At 42.2% G+C, this 21055-nt stretch overlaps 1 non-coding gene and 1 pseudogene across 1 annotated transcript; one reads left to right on the top strand and one right to left on the bottom strand.

Moving 5' to 3' along the window:
* Positions 1-1798: 1798 nt before the first annotated feature.
* LOC103751024 lies at positions 1799-3376 on the bottom strand (annotated as a pseudogene).
* Positions 3377-20302: 16926 nt separating this feature from the next.
* Positions 20303-20405, top strand: LOC115067827. The gene has a single exon (XR_003847198.1). It is a non-coding gene; the product is annotated as a U6 spliceosomal RNA (small nuclear RNA).
* Positions 20406-21055: the final 650 nt, after the last annotated feature.

Here is a 21055-nt window from a genome sequence, read left to right as displayed (position 1 = left end):
TGAACCTAGAAACTTGCACCCACTTGTGAAAGAGATGTACTCGTGCTCTGGAGCGTGTTACTGAATATGTTAAAGCTGTAGTAAAATGCTTCTTCTAATCATGTAGTTATTAAAATTTTTTTAAAATGATTTTAAAAAGTGTAAATTACCAAAAAAGGAACCCAAGTTAAAAATGAAAAATAAAATCAAAAGATACAATAATCAATGGAGCAAAGGAAAAATCAAAAAGTACAACACAAGCAAGAATCAAACTCAAAAGCAAAAGCAATAGGTAGAATAAATTAAAACAAAAAGACAAAACACTGAAACCAAAACCAACTAACTAGTAAATGTAGAATGTTGTGGTCCTACAGACTGGGCAAAATCACATTTATCAGAAGCATTGATGGGGTCCAACAATATCCCACTGACAAGGACTCTTCTGTGGTATAAGTATGAATCCCAGTACAAGTCAGTTCCCTACATGATTGGTTGTCTAATTCCTCACAATGGTTCTTCTTGAGGTCACAGCAAGGAATGAACCAACTTTAGTTGGGCACAACCCCAGCTTACTGTCACCAAGGAATGCAGTACTTCCTTTTCTCATAGCTGTGACCAAATACCACAAGAAACAGCCTAAATGGGGAAGGATTTATTTTGGCTGTTGCTATTGGCAAACAGGGAAGGCATGATGTTGGAGGGAGGGGTTCGGTGAGACAGGCTCTCAAGCAGCCATTTACATGGCCTTGGCAGTTCCACAGGCTTAATGACCCAAATTTATCCAGCAAACTGCCCTCCCAGCTAGGGACCAAGCGTTGAAACAAAGGAGACAATGTGAAGCATTTAACATCACCCTTCAGAAGGACATTTTCCACTTCAGTAGTAGTAAGAGCAAAAATAACAGGCAGAGTGACAGGCTCAGGAAGCTTCATGATTTCCTGGGTTATGGATACTGGTATTGACTAGTTACAAGTGAAAATAACACATATTTCAATCACCGTTCACATGGGCCCTCAAATGCTAGAATAACTTTGGCTTCTGTAGTCCTCGCCAATTCTATACTCTTGATATTGAATGCCTTTTCTTATGCTCAACTTATGGGCCTCAGAAGACAGTAGCCCCTTAACACTGTGATGCTGTACCCAAATGTTCTGACCCACAAGATACCCCAGGGTATGTTTAGTCTCATATGTGATATTACAGGGTGGAAGACACTTAACCTAATTGGGGAAAGTTTAAGGAAATGGGAGGGCTTGGGAAATTTCATACTGAAATTCATTAGTTTGTACATTTAATTTATACCAAAGAAAGTTTAAAGGAGTTAAAAATGAGAACAATATACAGCTCAGAAAACAGCACCAGGTCATTTTTAAAAACCTGTACTGAAAGAGAAATGTAAATTTCCAAAAAGAAAATCAATAATAATAGAACCCAGGACACCTGAACCAAAACCAAGAACCAAACTCACTATGCTGAAATCAAGCAGATCACCAACATCCAAAAGATTAATATCCGCATTTTTCAGAAACAAGTTCACGTCCAACTGCTATCCAGCCACGGAACAGCTTCTCTGCAGTATAACAAGATGCAGGCCTAGCACCTGCCTTATACAGACAGGCATCTGCAGTTCCTCACAATGATCTCCTGTGATGTCAGAGAGAAATGGGCCAATCCCAGTTACTCACAACCCATAACCAGTTTTCTTTCTGTCTGTCCCTAAGGAATATTTCTTTTTCTCCCAGGTGTGGAAAAACCCAAATAAGTACCAAATTGTTATTCAATATTTTTTTTCTTATTTGTTTGATACTTTTTTTAACCTTCATCCAAGGGTGAGTGGGGGGTGGATATCTGAATGTTGGTTCCCAGGCTGCCTCAGGGGCAGAGGTACTATGGATTGGAGTGGGGTGGAGTGGAGGTAAGGGGTACTGTGGAGGTGGGAGAGGATCCTCTGCAACTCTATGGAGCTCCTGAGGACTTGGCAGAGCACACCTGGCAGTAGCAAGACCATCGCAGCCAGGAACAGGACAGCAAAGCGCAGGAGGAGCACAACCCAGGAGCTAAAGTGAGAACCCTTGTGGAACGCCGGCTGGTCAGCAGGGATCAAGTTGGTCAAGTTCAGCATGTAGCCCAGCGCCCAGCTGACTGACGTGCCTTCAGCCTTATTTTGGAAGGCCACATCCCTGAAGGAGCGTTTATCTCAGCCATAACCATGGCTCAGTAGCTGCTGCACAAACATGGCTCCAGCACAGTAGTCAGCAAGGTGGGTCTGCTGCCTCGGCGCTCGGGCTCGCAGCTCTGCCCAGGTCTGGTTGCAGATGAACTCCTCAAGGCTGTCTCCAGTTGTTGCAGGGTTGCCGCAGGGAGCCCCATCACAGTCCTCAGGTCCACAGTATAGTAGAAAGCAGAGAAGGCGAAGACGTTCCCAGTCACCGAAGGCTGGAAGACCCCATTGAAGGAACATCGGGAAAGGGGGCAGGAGCAGAAATCCAAGAGCCCAGACACTAGGCCCCGGCAGAGGGAGGGGTTGCTGGTCCCCAACAGGCTGACTGCTGTTGAAGGTCTGGGGCCGCTGGGCTGCAGTGCATGATGACCCCAAGACTTCATGTAGCAGCACTTGCGTACAATAGCCCTTTGGCCAGCAGGGGTGGAATCCATGGGTCTGGAGCACACTGGCCAGCAGCCTCTGGAGGACCTGGTCTCGACCATAGCAGAGGAAGCTGTGGGTGTAGACACGGTAGTGTTGGCCATGGAGCCGCAGGTGGACCTCAGTTGCTGGATCCTCAGATCTGTGTGGAGGCACCCCCCAGGTCCGTGGCCCCCAGGGTTCCCTTCCTTGGCGGGATCCACCGGCCCACCCAGCTGTACTTGATGACATTCTCCAGCAGGTAGTTTGCAGTCACCCAGCCAAACACCCCCTTCATCCTGTCCAGAGAGGATGCGTGCACCATGGCCGTCAAAGGGGGACTGCATGAGGGCCTGTGTCACTCCCTCTAGCACTCTGGGAGTGGCCTCTGGACTGGTCAGGTTGAGTAAGCGCATGCCCGCTGTGGCTCCCAGGTAGAGCGGTGTGTTGGCATGTTTGTCTTTTGGCGCATCCCGAAGTGCCTGTTCAAGGCATTCGACTAGACTCTGGCCTAGCCTAGGAGATCATCTGCATAGCTGGAGATGCCCCCACCCTGAACATCACAGGAGCTGTGCTCACCCACGATGCCTGTGTCGTTCTCCTTGTCTCCTAGCCATTTGTAGACAAACATGGACGTGCCTGAAGAGCCAGCATCCAGGACGATGCCATACTTGAGGGCGGGCGGCTCCCGGACGTCGCGGTCGGACGCACAGCAGCAGAAGGCCGGCGAGGTCCACGGGTAGCCAGTAGCAGAGGCAGCAACTTTCCAGCCATGGAGTGAACGGGTAAGGACTCTGTGGGGACCTGGGCGCAAGCAGCGGGAAGGCCCACTGCTCTTTTCCTAACAGCAAGAATATGGAAACACCCAAATGTCCATCAACTGATAAATGGGTTAGGAAGATGCGGTACATATACATAATGGAATGCTATTCACCGCTTTTAAAAATGAAATTATGAAATTAGCAGGTAAATGGTTGGAACTGGAAACAATCATCCTGCCGCAGGTAACCCACACACAGAAAGACAATCATCACATACTCCCACTCATGGCTAGATGCTCACTTTGAAATCTTTGATATGCATGTTTCACTTTGAAAATCCAGAGAGATCTAAAAACTTGTAAATCGCCATGAGTGATGAGGGTGGGGCTTCCTGGGACAGGAGCTAGAATGCAGAGCTAGAGGGACAAAGGGGAGTAACAGTGGGAAGAATTAAATGGGGTGAGGATTGGGAGGACAGGGCACAGGAGGGAGTGTGGGGAGGGATAACTAACAGAAATGCCCTCTGGAAAAAAGTCACATGGAAACCTATCTTTGTAGAGCCTGCTTAAAGAATGTACATATAAGCCGGGTGTGGTGGTCCAGGCCTTTAACCCCAGCACTTGGGAGGCAGAGGCAGGTGGATCTCTGTTAGTTCCTTTTGTACTTCTGGTCCAAGCATTTTGGAAAAAGGCTGTTTAGTATGATTTTTTTTTTTTTTTTAAAAAAAAACAAAAAAAAAAAAAAAAAAAAAAAGAATGTACATATGCATCATTAAAAGAAATTAAACGGAGTTGCCTTGTAACAGGGGTACAAGGCCTGTACTCCACACTGTAGGCTAGCAAAATAAAAGCTGTTGACAGGAATAGACTCCCTCTTACGAAACTGTTGACCTAGGAATCCACAGACCCTCAAACAATGCTCTACATTTTCTGTACTCTTCGTTTCCCAGAAGAAACTCATGGTACCACCCTGTTTGTGAAGATAATACTTACATAAACTGTAGAAAAAGAAAAAGGTGAAACAACCTGGTGCTGACTTCAAAGCCTCATCTCTTCAGTCCAACTTTCATAGTGCTTGAAGGTGCTATACAATATGTCTGAAGAAAAAATGTAGAATGAACCTTACCAAGCTCTGAATCCTGTGAAGTATTAACATCTTCCACAGGCATTGCATGACACAGGTCCACTTACCTACATGCAGGCAATACACTCATACACATAAAATAAAAATAACAAAATATTAAAAAAAGAAAAGTAAGAGGCAAAGAAACCACATATAGGCATATAGAAAATAATTACTTAAATGAGCTATAGGGGTTAAGGATGTAGTTCAGTTGATGGACTGCTTGCTAGCATCACAAAACCCTGAATTTGCTCCCCAGCTCTGCATAAAATGGGCATGGTGATGCACACCTGTAATCCCAGTACTCAGAAGGATCAGAGGTTCAAGTCCAGGGCTGGAGAGATGATTCAGTATTTAAGAACACATACTGCTCTTGCATAGAACCCAAGTTCAGTTCCCACTATCCACATCAGCTGGCTCACAACTATGTGTAACTCCTGCTCCAAAGAGAATCGATGCTCTTGACTTATGTGCACATACCTCCACAAAGACAGATACACACAATTTAAAATCAAAATTCATCTTTAGAAATGAGGTTCAAGTCCATCCTTGGCTAGCAAGTCTGAAGCCAGCCTGGGATACATGAGACCCTGTGTCAAAACCACAACAGAAGTGGCAGCAACAACAAAACACCAAAAAGAAAAACCCCACCTCAAAATAAATGACGTAAAATATCATTTATAACACTGAATGTGAATGAATTAACCAACCCAATTTAAGGTATTATCAGACCAGATTTTTAAAAATGTACCTACTGTCTACATGGGACTGTTTTAATTCAAATGTACAAATAGAAGTCAAAGAATGAAGAAAGATGTATCATGAAAATTATAAAAGAGGTGGGAATTCTAGGCATGGTTTTACACACCTATGATCTCAGTGCTCAGGAGGCTGAGTCAGGAAGAGCTTCACTTCCAGGCCACCCTGCACTGCTGATAAAGCCCTGCCTCAAAAAACAAAGGCTGGAGAGATGGCTCTGCAATTAAGAGCACTGTCTGCTCTTACAGAGGACCGGGTTTGGGTCCCAGCACCCACATGGCAACTAAATGGTACAGAACTCCAATTCCAGGGAATCTGATGCCTCCTCTGGCCTCTGCAGGCATGCATGTATGTGGTACACATATACATGCAGGCAAAAATACATATAAAATTAAATCAAATATATATATTTAAAAACAAAACAAACAAGCTAGAGTAACTATACTATTATCAGATGAAACACATCAAATATACTAACAAAAATGTTACTACAGATAGAGAGACATTTCAGAATAATAGAGGGGGTCAAGCCATCCGGGAAAGATACGAATTGTAACATCTCTGAACCAAAAAATACCAAGCAAAAGCCAACAGAAACGATGGCATAAGCATTCCTACAGCAACGCTTGGAAATGTCAACATGTCACTTTGAAGAATGCATAGAATGGCTGAGTAGAAGACCAAGAGGACACAGGAAGCTTGAAGAAATGCTACAAGCTAACTAATCTACAAGACGTCACACAACACTCCACTGAGCACAAACAAAATACGCAGTATCTTTTAAAAAATATTTTATTCAGTATTTTTATTTTATGTGTATGAGTGTATTGTGTGCTTGTATGTAAGTGCACCTGTGTCATGCAATGCCTACGGAGGACAGAAGAGGCTGTCGGATTCCCTGGAGTTATGGACAGTTGTTAGCTGCCATGTGGGTGCTGGGATTCGAACCCAGGTCTTCTGCAAGAACAACCAGTGTTCTTAACCGCTGAGCCATCTCTCTAGCCCCCAAATATGCAGTATCTTAAGTGCTCATGGACGTTTCTCCAGAATAGACGATATGGTAATCCATAAAATAAACTTCATTAAATTTAAGAGGATAGAAATAATATAAAGAGGTTGGAGAGATGGCCCAGCAGTTAAGAGGGCTTGCTGCTCTTCCAGAGGACTCCAGTTTGGTTCCTAGCACTCTCGTTGGGAGACTCACGATTGGCTGTAATTCCTGCTCCAAGGGATCCAGCATCCTCTTCTGGCCTCCAAGGGCACTGGTATACAAATGGTATACACTCACACAGACACAAACACACACATACGCACGCACGCACGCACACATAAAAATGAAAACTTTTCAAAAAGAAATAATATAAGCCAGGTGTGAGTGACACACACCTTTAATCCCAGTACTCAGGAGGTAGAGGCAGGCAAATGAGATCCACACCAGCCTGATCTATAATGTGAGTTCCAGGCCAGATAGCGCTACCAGGAGACCTTGTCTCAACAAACAAATAATAAAGCAAAACAAAAGAAAACCCCCTGAAATTGATATATTCACCATAAAAAGCCAATACTAGAAAGAATATGGGAAAACTCACAAATACATTGAAGTTAATCAACATGATCCTAAATGCTCAAATTGTGGTATATGACTGTAATATGGCAGCTTACTCTAGGCTAGCTGGTCTGGGAGCTTCTAATGGGTTCTCCTCTCTCCGCCTCCCATCTCAACATAGGAGTGTAGAGATTATAGATGCGTGCCACTGCATATGGCTTTTTATGTAGGTTTCGGGGATCCAACTCAGGTTGTCAGTCTTCCCTGACAAGCACAAGTGCTTTTATCCACTGAGTCATCTCCACACCCCCTGTTTTTTTTAAGGCTTTTAAATTTGAATTTGTATTTTTTATGTTTATAAGTATTTTGCCTGCATGTATTTAAGTGTACCTCTACGTGCAATGCCTGTGGAGGCCAGAAGAGGGCATCTGATCCCCCTGGAACTGGACTTAGAATTGTTAGCCACCATATAGGTGCTAGGAACCAAACCTGATTCCTCTGCAAGAGCAGCCATTGCCCCAGCTGACTTCAAACTGACTACAGTCCTCCCACCTCAGCCTCCTAAGCATTGGGATATCAGGCATATACCACCATGAGCATTTGGTTGTGTTTTTGTTATTTGCAGTGCAAGGCATTGAATCCATGGCCTCATCTCCTTGAAGCCCAGTATTAAAGTGGTGGAGTTAGGAATGAAGAGAGACTTGTAGAAATTTATGGCTGGCCCTTTGTCTTCATTTTTGCTCACTGTACTCACAATCTTATTTCTCTTGCAGCCAGGGTCAGTACATCGCAAGATAGACAGTAGTGTTTCCAGATCCAGGCATGTAAAGAGTTCCCCCAAGAAAGGCATCAGACCAAGAAATTCCAGGTAGCGTTTCAAAATTTTATTCATTTATTTATTTGGGGTAAACAAGGCCTTTACAATATTTGCTATTTTATTTTGGCTTGAGAAAAGCAGTAGCTGTGTTTTATTCATCATATAGACTTTTCTGATCTGCTCACTGTCACTTTTGCAACCCTGTGAACTATTAATTCTGTGTACTTATGGGCAAGCATACTGAGGTTTAAAGAGATTAAGAAACTTGCTCTTAAGAATTAGAGTCCCTGACTGCAAGATCTCTCTACTCTTATAAAAGAAAAATAAAGTTAAATTAAGAAGCAAGTGTTTTGCTATCCTGATCATGTCTCTACTGTATTTAAGCCTATCATAATCTTCACTTAGAATAGCCAGAATAAATTATTAGCTTTCTGGAAGTTTAAACATAGTTCTTTTAATCAGTCCTTTGCAAAGTCACCAAAAAAAAAAAAAATCTTAAAAAGAGTGTGTATCTCTTCTAAGCTTGTGGTGTCACAGTCTGCAAAGCAGGAAACCATAGAGCAAGGTCACACTTCTGAGGTCGAGTGTGACAGCCTCCAACAAAGAGTTGAACCTTTACTGTGATAAATATCTGAGAAGAGATGGGAACTTAAACAGGAAACCAGAGACAAGAGGGTCATGTGGTAGCGTAAAACATCTGACTGGGAGCCACTCTTCTAAGAACCCATTTCATTCCTGGAAGGAAAAGAAAAGGCGACCTCTGCAGCTCAGAGGCAGACAGGCCCAGGTACCAACTCAGAATGAATGAGCTCTGTCTTTAAAAAGATCACCCAGGTTCATGTTTCTCTTTCTGTTTATCTCCCTCTTGTTATCCTGAGCCTTTGGGAAAAGCTTACATGCCTCAGCCAAACTTAACTGTGCCACAGGGAGGGAAGGTAAGAGATCTCTCCATTTTGGACCAAAGGTTAATAGGGCAGAGTAAGTCCCCTTGAGGCCAGCTTGTTGGTAACAGCATTGATTGTAACATTCCCATGGGAAAGGTAAAATTCAGGCCATCAAAGTCGGGGGGGTTGAGCTGCCCAGCACCTCTCATTGTCTATGACAACTGATTTCTTCCACTTCCTGCTATGGATTTGTTTTGAGGCAGCCAGGCATTCTTTATCCTCTACAAATCACAGTAGACACATTAGTGATCATGGTATCAATTTAACGGGTATCAAAGGGAAAACGGATAAAATGGCAAGAAAAATTATGGAGACATGGGAAAGAGAAGGAGCTCCTCACTTCAGAGTTTGACCAAAACCTCTGACCAACTGAGAATCAAAAATTACTGCACAAGTCTGGGTGTGGTGGACAACAGCTTTAATCTCTGCACTAGGGAGGCAGAGGCCAGGGATTTCTGTGAGTTTGAGGCCAGCCTGGTCTACATAACAAATTCCAGGCCAGCCAGGAATATACAGTAAGACCCTGCCTCAAAACAACAACAGACAAACAAAATTCCAGCACAAGCAACATATTGCTATGAAAGTTGTCAACACAGAGACAATATTTCACACACACACACACACACACACACACACACACACACACACTCACCATAGCTTGAAACAGGGTCTCATGTATCCAAAGCCGACCTCAAATTCTTGATGTAGTAGAGGATGATCTTGAACTTTTGATCCTCCTGCCTCCACCTCTGGAGTGATAGGATTATAAGCATATGCCACTGCTCAGTTTTATGAAATGCTGGTGATTGAACCCAGGGCTTTGTGCATCCTAAGCAAACACTCTACCAACTGAGCTACGTCCTTAGCTCCTATAGAGATATTTTCGGCTAGGAATGTCAAAATAGCAATGAACGGTGCTTAAAGCCGGACTGAGCACATATGACTTTGAATATGGCCTTAGTCCTCTTCTGCATGTTTTCTGGAAATCTCACGAACAAGACTTTCATTTGCTTCAATGCAGATATCTCAACTTTCCTATGATCTAGGGTTTTGCCTCTCAGCTCTTAACTCTGTCTGGTATACCTCAGGACAAAGACCCTGTGATCTCATTGAAATTCCTTCACCAGCTTTTGAAGATAACTACTTCAGAATGAACCAAAATTGTATGTGTGGCTACTGTAAACACAATGAAATGTGGTTCTTTTGTGAGAAACCGACATCCATACTTTTGGATGTTTCTTACTCTTTCTCTGAGCACCTTTCTATTACCTCCCACACTCTCTGTCTCAATAAAATCAAGCTTGGGGCTGGAGAGATGGTTCCATGGGTAAAGGTAAACTGCTTACTATGCATGCATGAGGATCTGAGTTTGGACACCAGAACCCCCTTAAAAACTGGACATGGTGGCAGACATCTGTAATCCCAGCACTGGGAGCGCAGAGGAGGGTGAATTCCAGAGATTGCTGGTCTGCCAGACTAGCTGGCAAGCTTCAGGTTCAATGAAAAGACCCTGTCTCAAAAATAAAAGAAAGACACCTGACATTGACCTCTGAACTCCACACCTGTGTGTACACAAACACACGTGCATACATCACATGTACATACACATTCATACACAAATAAATACTAAGCACATAAACTCCAACTCTGCTTCGTACTTGCTCGTCCTTAAATTCTTTTCTCTGGCAAAGCCACTGACCTGGTGGTACCAGAGTGGAGGCTGCTAAGAAAAAGGGAAGGCCTGGAGCTTCTGCAGGCGGCAGCATGGGCTACATCTCCTGCTGCACTGCTGCTGACGAAAAGTTTCTTTCTTTCTGAGACGAGGTCTTGCTTTGTATCCCAGGTTAGCCTCCCACTCAGCTTTTTCTGCCTCAGCCTCCTGAGTACTGGAATTACAGGCATACAACATCATGCCCAGCAACACTTGTTTTTATTTGCTTTTATTTATTTGTATATGTGTGTATATGTACACTTGCTTGTCTGTGTGTGCACCATGTGCATACAGTACCCAAGGAGGCCAAAAAAGGGTGTTACAGGAGAGGGTGAACTGTACTTACAGGTGATTGTGAGCTGCTTAGTGTGGGTGCTGGGAACCGGACCTGGGTCCACTGCAAGAGCAACGAGTGATCTTAACTTCTGAGCCATCTCTCTAGCCCCAGCACTTGTTTTTAAATAAAATAAAATAAAGTTAGAGTAAGAATAATTATGCACTTGAAGAATTTATGGCATTTTGTGGCTGTCATTTGTTTTTTTTTTGGAGACGGTCTTGCTGTGTAATCCGTTCTGCCCTTGACTTGAGGCAGTCGTCCTACCATTGCCTCTGCAGTGCTGGGATTATATGGGATTATAGACACATGCCACCATACCAAGTTGTTTCATTATTGAAATGTAAGAGAGAGAGAGAGAGAGAGAGAGAGAGAGAGAGAGAGAGAGAGATGAATCTTTCTGTTAATCATTCCCTCTGCAAAAAGCTTCTTTAAGGGACCGGAGAGATGACCCAGTGGTTAAGAGCACTGATATTGCTCTTCTAGGGGACCTGGGTTCAGTTCCCAGCACCCTCATGGGGATTATAACTGTCTGTAACTCCAGGTCCAGGGGATCTGAATGCCTTCTCTGGCTGCCATGGGCATTGCATGTACATGGTGCTTCTACATACCTGTAGGCAAAACACTCATACACATAAAATAAAAATAAATACATTAGAAAAATAATAAATAAGCCAGGCATGCATGCCTTTAATCCCAGCGCTTGGGAAGCAGAGGCAGGCGGATCTCTGTGAGTTCAAGGCCAGCCTGGTCTACATAGGGATTTCCAGGCCAGCTGGGGCTACAGGGAGACCCTGTCTTAAAAAGACCAAAATAAATAAATAAATAAAAATAAAAAGCTTCTCTGGTCAAGGCTGAGAGCAGTGGAGTCCAAGGATGTAAACATAAATACTTAGAAGGCAGTCTGTCTATGTGTCCCTTTAGCATATGAGGAATAAGTTCCACCTAGGGCCTGTGACCTCCCCAGCCATAGGTTTGGGTTTGTTTTTACCCAGTTTTACAGTACCTGGTACATATTCCTTCCCATAGATCTGGCCTCAAGTGTACTAGAGTTGGTTACTCCCAAATAATCATGCTACTATTGTACCAATGGAAACATCTTGTCTGGCAGCTCAGTACTGTAGTACTCAGTACTGAGGTACTGTAGTATGCAAAATTCATGCAGGTGAGACCATTGTAGCCTTTTCTCCTCTAGCACTATCCAGTGGGAGGAAGCTTCCAAATGAGATCCAGCTTGATTTACTTGGGTGGTATATCCAAAGTTCATGGTATCTTCAGCAAAATGGTCTTGCCATTTAGTAAGAGTGAAGCTATTTTAAGGAGAGACCCCATTGTCCCTCCTTTTGGCTATGAGACTATTGAAACAACAGACCCCAAAGAACTGAAATTCCCTCAGGAATGCCGTGCTCTGGAAGGAAAAGGCTGAAATCCTGGCACTAGCCAGAGGAGGGACTTGCTACCTAGGAAGAGATTTCACACAGTTATAACATCTCAGTAGCCCACCTTGAAGGTCAAATTGGAATTGAGACAACAATGGGTGAATGATGGGTGGGACCACATGTTGACCGGGACTGGGGACTGGTATGTTATGCAATCCTCTTGCCCTCTATTAACCCTAAACTTCATTTCAGTACCCTGAAGATGGATTTGGGGGTCATTTCTCTTCCCAATATGGTCACATTGAATGAATCTCCTTTCTCTGTTTTTCACTGTCATGTGTGTCTTTAATTGGCATATTAAGAATGGGCAACTTATGGGGCTGGAGAGATGGCTCAGCAGCTAAGAGCACTGGCTGCTCTTGCAGAGGACCTCAGTTCCATTCCTAGCACCCACATGGCAACTAACAACCATCTCTAACTCTAGTTCCAGGGGATCCGATGCCCTCTTCTAACCTCTGCAGGCATTGCATAACATGGGTGCACTTACACACATGCAGGCAATACATTCATATATATATAATTAAAATAAAAATAATTTTTAATGTAAAAAAAATGGGCAACTTAGTTTGTTAGGACTACCACGGCTAGGCTTAGACACTAACAACTCTACTAACACTGCCACAGGCACATATCAAATGAAACAAATGAGCTGGGTCAGAATTATCAAGGGAGAAGATTACTTACATTTTATTGTATATATTTTTTCACTTTAAGAATTTCTATGCTGTTTGCCACTTGCCACTTAAGCACATGTAAAACACTTTATCAGAAAGTTCTTTTGAGCTGGGTTTCCTGACACATGCACCTGGGAGATGGAGGCAGAAGGATTAGAAATTCAAGACTAGCTTTTTAGCAATTTTGAGGCTGGTCTGGGCTGTAAGACCTTCTCTCAAAGAAACAAACAAACAAACAGACAGACAGACAGACAGACAGACAAACAGAGTTTCCTTAGGCCTGGGTCTGGTGGTGCAGGCAGTAATCCCAGCTTCTTGCAAGGCTGAGGCAGGAGTATCAAAAGTTTAAGGCCAAGTAGCCAGTTTCTTGGCTAAAAGTCAAAATGTCCTTGGTTCTCTTAGCAACATACTCTGTTCCAAAGGCCAAAAATGTCAAAGCATTTTGGAGCGCTTATTGAATCCCTAAAAGATTTTAGGGTTACCTCTTCAGAGGGGGGAATGTTAGAGTAGCAAAAAGCCCCATTAAAAAGAAAGAAAAGAAGTAAGGGGGGAGGGAGGGAGGGAGGGGGGACATGAAGTTTTCAGAAAAAGGCATTGGGGAGATATGGGAGGTGTTGGAGGGGAGGGAGTGGGCGTGGATTTGATCAAAACACCTTATATGCATATATGAAATTCTCAACAAAGTTTAAAAAGAAAAAGTTCAAGGCCAGTGAACCTATCCCAAAATAAAGGAAAAAGTTCTGAGGATATAGCTGTGTTAGCGTACTTGCCTAAGCATTCAGGGGGCCCTAACTTCATTCCCTAGCACCACAAAAACAAACAAACAAACAAAAAACAAAGAAGCAAAATTTGTTCTGAGTGCTGTTAGGAATTTTGCTCTATTTAGGAGTTAATGGCCCTGTTAACAATTTTTGTTTGGCCTGCTAGTAATGAAGACACACATCTGTTATAACGTTAAGTGCCTGTATAATGATCTTGGTGAGATTCAGCCTCCTCCTCCTCTTCCTCCTCCTCTTCCCCTTCCTCTTCCTCCTCCTCCTTCTCTCTCTCACACACACATCATCATAAATTTTTTTTACATTTATTTATTGGGTGGGTGGGAGGCTACCCATGCACATACCATGGTGTGTGTGTGTATGTGTGTGTGTGTGTGTGTATGTGTGTGTGTAGAACAGAGGACAATTTTGGGGAGTCTCTCTGTTACCACCATGTATGTGGGTTCTGGGGATGGACCTCAAGATTGTAGGCAAGTGTCTTTATCTGCTGAGCCATCTTACCAGCCCTATTTTTATTTTATTTTTTTTTGTTTTAAATATTTATTTTTTTAAATTGTGTGTGTGTGTGTGTGTATGTGTGTGTGTGTGTGTGTGTGTGTGTGTGTCTGTATATCAGTACGTTCATGTGAATGAGGGGCAGGCAGAGGCCGGGGGCATAGAATCCCCCTGGAAGTGGAGTTATAGGTTGTTGTGAGCCACCAGACATGGGTGCTATGATCTGATCCTCTGCAAGAGCAGTAAGTGCTCTTCACTACTGAGCCATCTCTCCAGCCCCCTTATTTGTTTTTATAGATAGGGTCTCATGTAGCCCATGCTGGCCTCAAACTTGCTATTTGCTGAGGATGATGAACTTCTGATCCTCCTGCGTCTACCTCCCAGAGTGCTGGGATTACAGACATGTACTACCATGCTGTTTATTTAGTATGAGGGACCAAACCCAGGGCCTTGTGCAGCCTGGGAAAACACTCCACCAACTAAGCTATATCTCTAACCCTTAACTTATTCCTTTTTACCTATTATTATTATTTCATGACTATCATACATGAGTATAGTCTGCATTATCTCCACCCCTCCCAGTTCCCCTGACTCCTCCCCTGCCCCCCACTCCATCTCAGTTTCCTGTCCTCTTCTTTGATTATTATTGTCACATATACACACATTTATAGATACACATATATAGTGCACTGAGTCCATTCAGTAGTGCTCCTGTGTACCTGCGTTTAGGTCTCTCACTTAGAATTAGATAACCTCTCGGAGAGCTAGTCCCTGGAGGAAACTGATTCTCCCTCCCTCAGCATCCGTTGATTGCCTTAACTCTTCATCTTGAGGTGGGCATTACATTCTTCCCACCCCCTTCCTAGATGTTCCCTGAGCCTTAGGTGTAGATGTTGCATTGTAGATGTGTCACTTAGGACTGAGCACCTCATAGACACTTATTCTCTGTTTGAACAGCTGTGGAACTTCATAATAGTCTCCATCAGTGGGCTGGAGGGGTGGCCCAGTGGTTAAGAACACTGGCTGTTGTTGTAGAAGACCAGGGTTCAAATCCCAGCACCCACATGGCAACTAGCAATTGTCTGAAACTCCAGGCATTGCATGACATGGGTACACTTACATACATGCAAGCCGCAGATACATAAAATAAAAATGTAACACTTCAGGACTTTGCCTGTCATTCCTGTGCAGAGGTCATGTTAATCTCACTAAATATAGTTGACTCCCTGATATTTATCCTGCATACGTGACTAGCATAAACAAATCTACAGTATTCCAAGACCAGTAATTGGTTTCCAAATAAGCATGTGACCAAGTACCTGAATTAGTCAAAAATACTTCCACACTCCAGAGAGTAGTCTTCTTTCTCTAGATGTTAGCACATCTGGGTTATGATATCAGAAGTTTCTGCACTTATTTTGCTACTATTTAAAGGACAGTTAGCTGGGGTGACACCTAAGGGAGAGAAGAATCCTAGAGTTTTTGTAATACTGCTATGCAACCCTGCCCTGCCCCTCAACTTCCTTGTTCTATGACACAATAAATATCCTTATTGTTTGTGAATGGTTCATAATGTGAATAGGCTTTTAGTAACTATTTACAACCAAAGCATTCTAACTGATCCATTGCATGTTAGTACCTTTGTAGCACTGATTGTTGTGGATTGAATCTGAAATGCCCCCCACCCAAGGCTCAGGTATTGAAGCCTTGATCCCCAGCTGGTGGTGCTGTTAAGTTTCAGATCATGAAGGTGCTAATGAAGCAAACACCAAGTGGAGGAATCTAGGAGGTGGGGCCTAGTTGGTGGACGTAGGGGCAGACAGGGGGAGTTATGTCCTGGAAGTTATGTCCTACTCCCTGTCCACTATGAAGTGAGCAGCTTTCTTCCACGGTAACTGTCTGTCATGATGCTTCTGTCCAACTAAGGTTTACATGTAGTAGAATCAGCTGATTATGTACTGCAGCCTTTTAGACTGAGCCAAAATAAACATTTCCTCCTTTTAAGTTGTATTTGCAGGGATTTTTATAACAATGATTTTTTTTTTTTTTTTTTTTTTTTTTGAGGCAAGGTCTCCCTGTGGCTCCAGCTGGCCTGGAACTCACTACGTAGACCAAACCAGGCTGGCCTTGAACTCACAGAGATCTGCCTGCCTCTGCCTCCCGAGTGCTGGGATTAAAGGCGTGCGCCACCATGCCCGGCTAACAATGATTTTTTTAAAAGTGTCCAGTGAACTGATTTTCTCCAGATGCTGGTAATATATTTCTTTCAACTCAACCAGTATAGTTAGAGGACCCTCTGAAGACTAACATAGTGCCAAACTTATAAACCACTCGGCTAGGTGCCCAGTCCTCAATATCTTGTCGGGATTAGTTTAAGTCAAGCTGTTGTTCTCTCCTCTTCACCAGATCAGATTCAGGCCAGGTTCGAGAACATAATTCTTTCCTTAAGCATATAAAAATCCCCAGGTGCAGCGAAGGTGCAGCTCAGTGATTGAGCACTTGCCTCGCTTGCGTGAGGCCCCGAGGCTTACTGTATCTAATTCTGCCAAAGTCCTGAACTCTCTTGAGTAGACTGCTTGAATAGATTTCTGATCCCGTATGGCTCTTGCTCTTGCCTACATTACTGTTTCAGATTTACCCGCCTATCAAAATTCAGGATCCATTTCTTCTCTGACTTTAAGTATCTTCATGTTCATTTAAAGCATGGTTGAATGAATTTACAAGGAGGAATTGAATAGCCCAAAGATCCCTGGAAAATTTTAGCAGAAATGACCACAGTGATTCCCAATTTCTGTGCCTGTTTTCTTTCTTGAGGCAAGGAGAATCTATAGGCTGTTACCTTCGTATGCTCTCGTGAACTTTAAAACTTCAGATGTATATCGAATTTAGTTTTAACTACCAAAGAGTTCAAAGAAGGAGAGGAAACTAATCAGAAAGTTTGATTTTAAGAGCAACTCTTATTTAATTAAAATATCACTGGCAATCATTCAACATATAAAAGTAATAACTTCTTTAATATAGCCACTTGTCATTTATGGAACCAGCCCATTAACCCGAGTAATCAGCTCTGGTTTCCTTTCAGTTCCACTTAGGTTTAGGGGTGAGGCAGAATTGCCTCTGGCTTGTGTTTTATATAACAACCCCTAATAATCTGCTTTATGGGCACTTACAGTCATGAGTGGAAGTCAAAATATACTACAGAACCTTATTCTTAATATATGAAATTTAATTTCCTACCCATTAAATACTTTTCCTTTTAGTTAATTATCAATTGTTTTTCTTATTTTTCTTGTAATATGATTATGCATTACTTTCATACTTGCTATAAAGTTCTTTGCAACTATTCAGTATGTCTTAGGAAATATCTTGTGTTTAGATTCCCAAATATTTTAATTTTTTAAAACATTCATTCAATTTTTTAAAAAAATGCATTTTATTTATTTATTTATTTATTTATTTATTTATTTATTGTTGAGACAAGCTCTCACTCTGTAGCCCAGTGTGCTGGTGTGACTGAGAAATGTCCCACATAGGCTCACATAGTTGGACACGTGGTCCCCAGCTGGTGGTGCTATTTGGGGAGGTCATGGAATCTTTAGGAGGTGGAGACCTGCTGGAAGAAGTGTGTCACAGGGGGCTGCTTTGAGGGTGCCTAGCCTTGCTCCACTTCCGGTTTCTTCTCTCTGCTTCCCATTTGCCTTCGGAGATGTGAGTGCTCCCAGGCCTGCTGCCTCTTCACAATGGGCTTTTATCCCTCTGGAACCATAAGTCAAAATAAACTTTCTTCCATAAATTGCCTTAGTCATGGCATTTTATCACAGCAACAGAAAATTAACTAATATACCCAGGATGGCCTAGAACTTATATAGCCCAGGCTGGTCTCTAACTCCTGGCAAAACTTGTGCCTCAGCTTCTCTAGTACAGGGATTATAGGCATGAACCACTATGCCTGGCTCCTGAGGACCTTTTACATTTTTATTTTATTTATTTTATTTTTATTTTTTGAGACAGGGTCTCCCTGTAGCCCCAGCTGGCCTGGAACTCACTATGTAGACCAGGCTGGCCTTGAACTCACAGATCTGCCTGCCTCTGCCTCCCAAGTGCTGGATTAAAGGCGTGCACCACCATGTCTAGCTCCGAGGACAATTTAAAAAATTAATTTATGGGCTGGAAAGATGGTTCAGCAGTTAAGAGTATTGACTGCTATTGCAGAGGACCCAGGTTCGATTCCCAGCACCCCCATGGTGGCTAACAACGGTCCATAACTCCAGTTCTAGGGAATCCAACGCCCTCTTCTGACCTCCTTGGGTATTGCACAACATGGGTGCACTGACACACATGCAGGCAATACACTCATTCACATAAAATAAAAATAACAAATAAAATATTTTTAAAACCATATATTATATAATTCCTTGTCTATGAACTATAACAGGCAAACATGTAGAGCTTAAAATTGTATTAGTGTTAGCCAGGAATCAGGAGGGGAGTGAGGAACGATGAGTGACCTAGTGAGTACAGAATTTATTTTTGAACTATTGAAAATGTTCTAAAATTAGATAATGATGATGGTTATATGGATAACTACTAAATGGTTCATTCTGATTATACTAAAACTCAATAAACTGCATAATACATTTTAGATTTTTTTGCAATGCTAGAGATTGAGCCCAGGGTCTCTTATATGCCAGGCAAACATGAGTTATACCCTCAATTCTGAGCTGTATATTATAAGGATGAATTGTGTAGTATATGATTATACCTCAATTAAGAAACGAATTATAGGGGCTGGAAAGATGGTCCGGTGGTTAAGAGTGCTTGCTGCTCTTTCAAGTTACTAAGATTACAAGTATGCATGCACCACCACACCCAACTATTGTTAATTTCCCCATAGAGTTCTTACCTGGATTCTGAAGATATTTCTAGAACTAGTTTTGTTGCTAGAATGAATCTGTAATAGAGATATAATCATTAATTTCTTTTTTAAAAAGATCTATTTATTTATTTTATTTGTATGTGTGTGTGCCTGAGTGTGTGTACGTACACCACATGCACACAGGTGCCCTCTGAGGTGAGAAAAGGCTGGATCCCCTGGAACTGGAGTTACAGGCAATTGTGAGGCAGTTATGAGTCACCTGATATGGAAGTTGGGAACCAAACCTGGGTCCATATGTGCAAGCAAATACTCATACACATAAAATAAATCTTTAAAAAATTAAAGCATAAAACAAAATATAAATAACAGTAGACAGCAATGGTAAATCATGTCTGAAATTGCATTTTACTTTCTCAAATGTTCCCCAGGATTTGTGCTTACATATTTACTCTGAAGTCCTTCTACTCCCTACATTGAAGTAATAACTACCTCTAGAGAAATCTCCAACCTTCCTTGAGGTATAAGCATGCAATTAAAGTACAGCTCATCTGCTGCCACTGGCTGGGGTGGAGTTGAAATGAGCACTCATTTTCATCTGATCTTTCCAATTTATTTCCAAACCATCAGATTTGAAAAAGGAAACAGATGTAAGCTTCTGTCAAGAAGATGCAGTCTCTGCCTCTTTCTCAAAAAGCAACTTAATATTTTTAAAATTATATTTTCAGGGCTGGAGAGATGGCTCAGTGGTTGAAAGAACTGGCTGCTATTGCAGAGGACCAGGTTTGATTCCCAGCACCCACATAGTGGCTAACAACTGTTCCTAACTCCAGTTACAGGGGAATCCAACACCTTCTTCTGAGAATATTCGTGTACTGCATGACACAGGTGCACTCACATACATGCAGACAACACACTCATACACATAAAATAAAAATAAAATATTAAAAAACAGAATAAAATTTTATATGTAGGAGTGTGTTGCCTACATATATGTAAGTGCAGTATGTTTGCACAGTGCCCAGAGAGGGCAGAGGGTATCAGATCCTCTAGAACTGAAGTTATAGAAGATTGTGAACTGCCAAGGTGTTGGGAACTGAACTTTGGTCCTCTGCAAGAGCAGCAAATGTTCTTAACTGCTGAGACAACTCTCCAGTGCCTCAAAGAGAGACTTTTAAAAAGGAAGATTTTAGGAACTTAAGATTCCTATTAAAATTTCTAATTATTAATTTCATCAAAATTCCTTAATAACTATAAATAAGAATCTCATAAGTGATGAATCACAGAGGTATAAATAAATCTCTGAAAAGATGCTAAATCTCACTGAGCATCAAGGAAGGGTACATTAGAATGAGAAAAAGATAATTTTAGGGGTGTTGTTCAGTGACAGTGTACTTGCCTAGCATGCGTGAAGTGGTTCAGTCTCTAGCACTGTAGAAACTGGTCGGGGTGTGCACTTCAACACATTTACTAAAGCTGAAACAATACAGAGAAGATTGGCATAGCCCCTGTGTAAAGATGACATGCAAATTTGTGAGTGCTCCAAATGGTGAAGGGATGGGTGTTTGAATACTATGCACTGAATGAATAACACAATTGCATTTTTGCAAAATTAGCATTTATGTGATCTTATGTAATAGGAATATGTAATATAGGTGCTCATTAAATATTTGGTTTATGTTAGGAGTTAATTCATAGAGTTAAAATGTGCATCTAAAATCTTAGCTGGGTATGGTGGCATAGACCTAAAGTCCCAGCAGCTTGGGAGGCTGAACAGAGGATTTTGAGTTCAAGTCCAGCCTGCCAATGACTTCATCTCAAAATAATAATAGTAATAATAATAATTATTTTGGAAGTTTATGCAAAAATGTAGTTATCAGAGATTACTTCTCAGGATGGTTATACTAGATCTCCATTTCCTAAATTTCGCATTTTGGAAATATTTCTTTAAAGGATAATACATTTCATGATGCATAAAACAATTTGTTCTGCAAAGAAAGACTAATGAAATTTCCCAGATCAGGATTTTCGTGGTCAATTAATGTTGCCCATTCTTCCTTTCTCCACAATTCCCTGTTAGTTTAGATTGAAATGATCATGGAGGAGGGTGAAAACAATAGGAAATTCCTAAAACCAGAAACTGTAAGGGGTTGGTATAATTCAGTAGATAGAGTGCATGCTTAGCATGTATAAGGTCCCGGA

Source organism: Nannospalax galili, unplaced genomic scaffold (assembly GCF_000622305.1).
Source record: "Nannospalax galili isolate Female #2095 unplaced genomic scaffold, S.galili_v1.0 scaffold305, whole genome shotgun sequence".
Classification (NCBI taxonomy): domain Eukaryota; kingdom Metazoa; phylum Chordata; class Mammalia; order Rodentia; family Spalacidae; genus Nannospalax; species Nannospalax galili.
The sequence above is the reverse complement of the archived record's forward strand: the minus strand, read 5'-3'. Positions and strand labels throughout refer to the sequence as shown.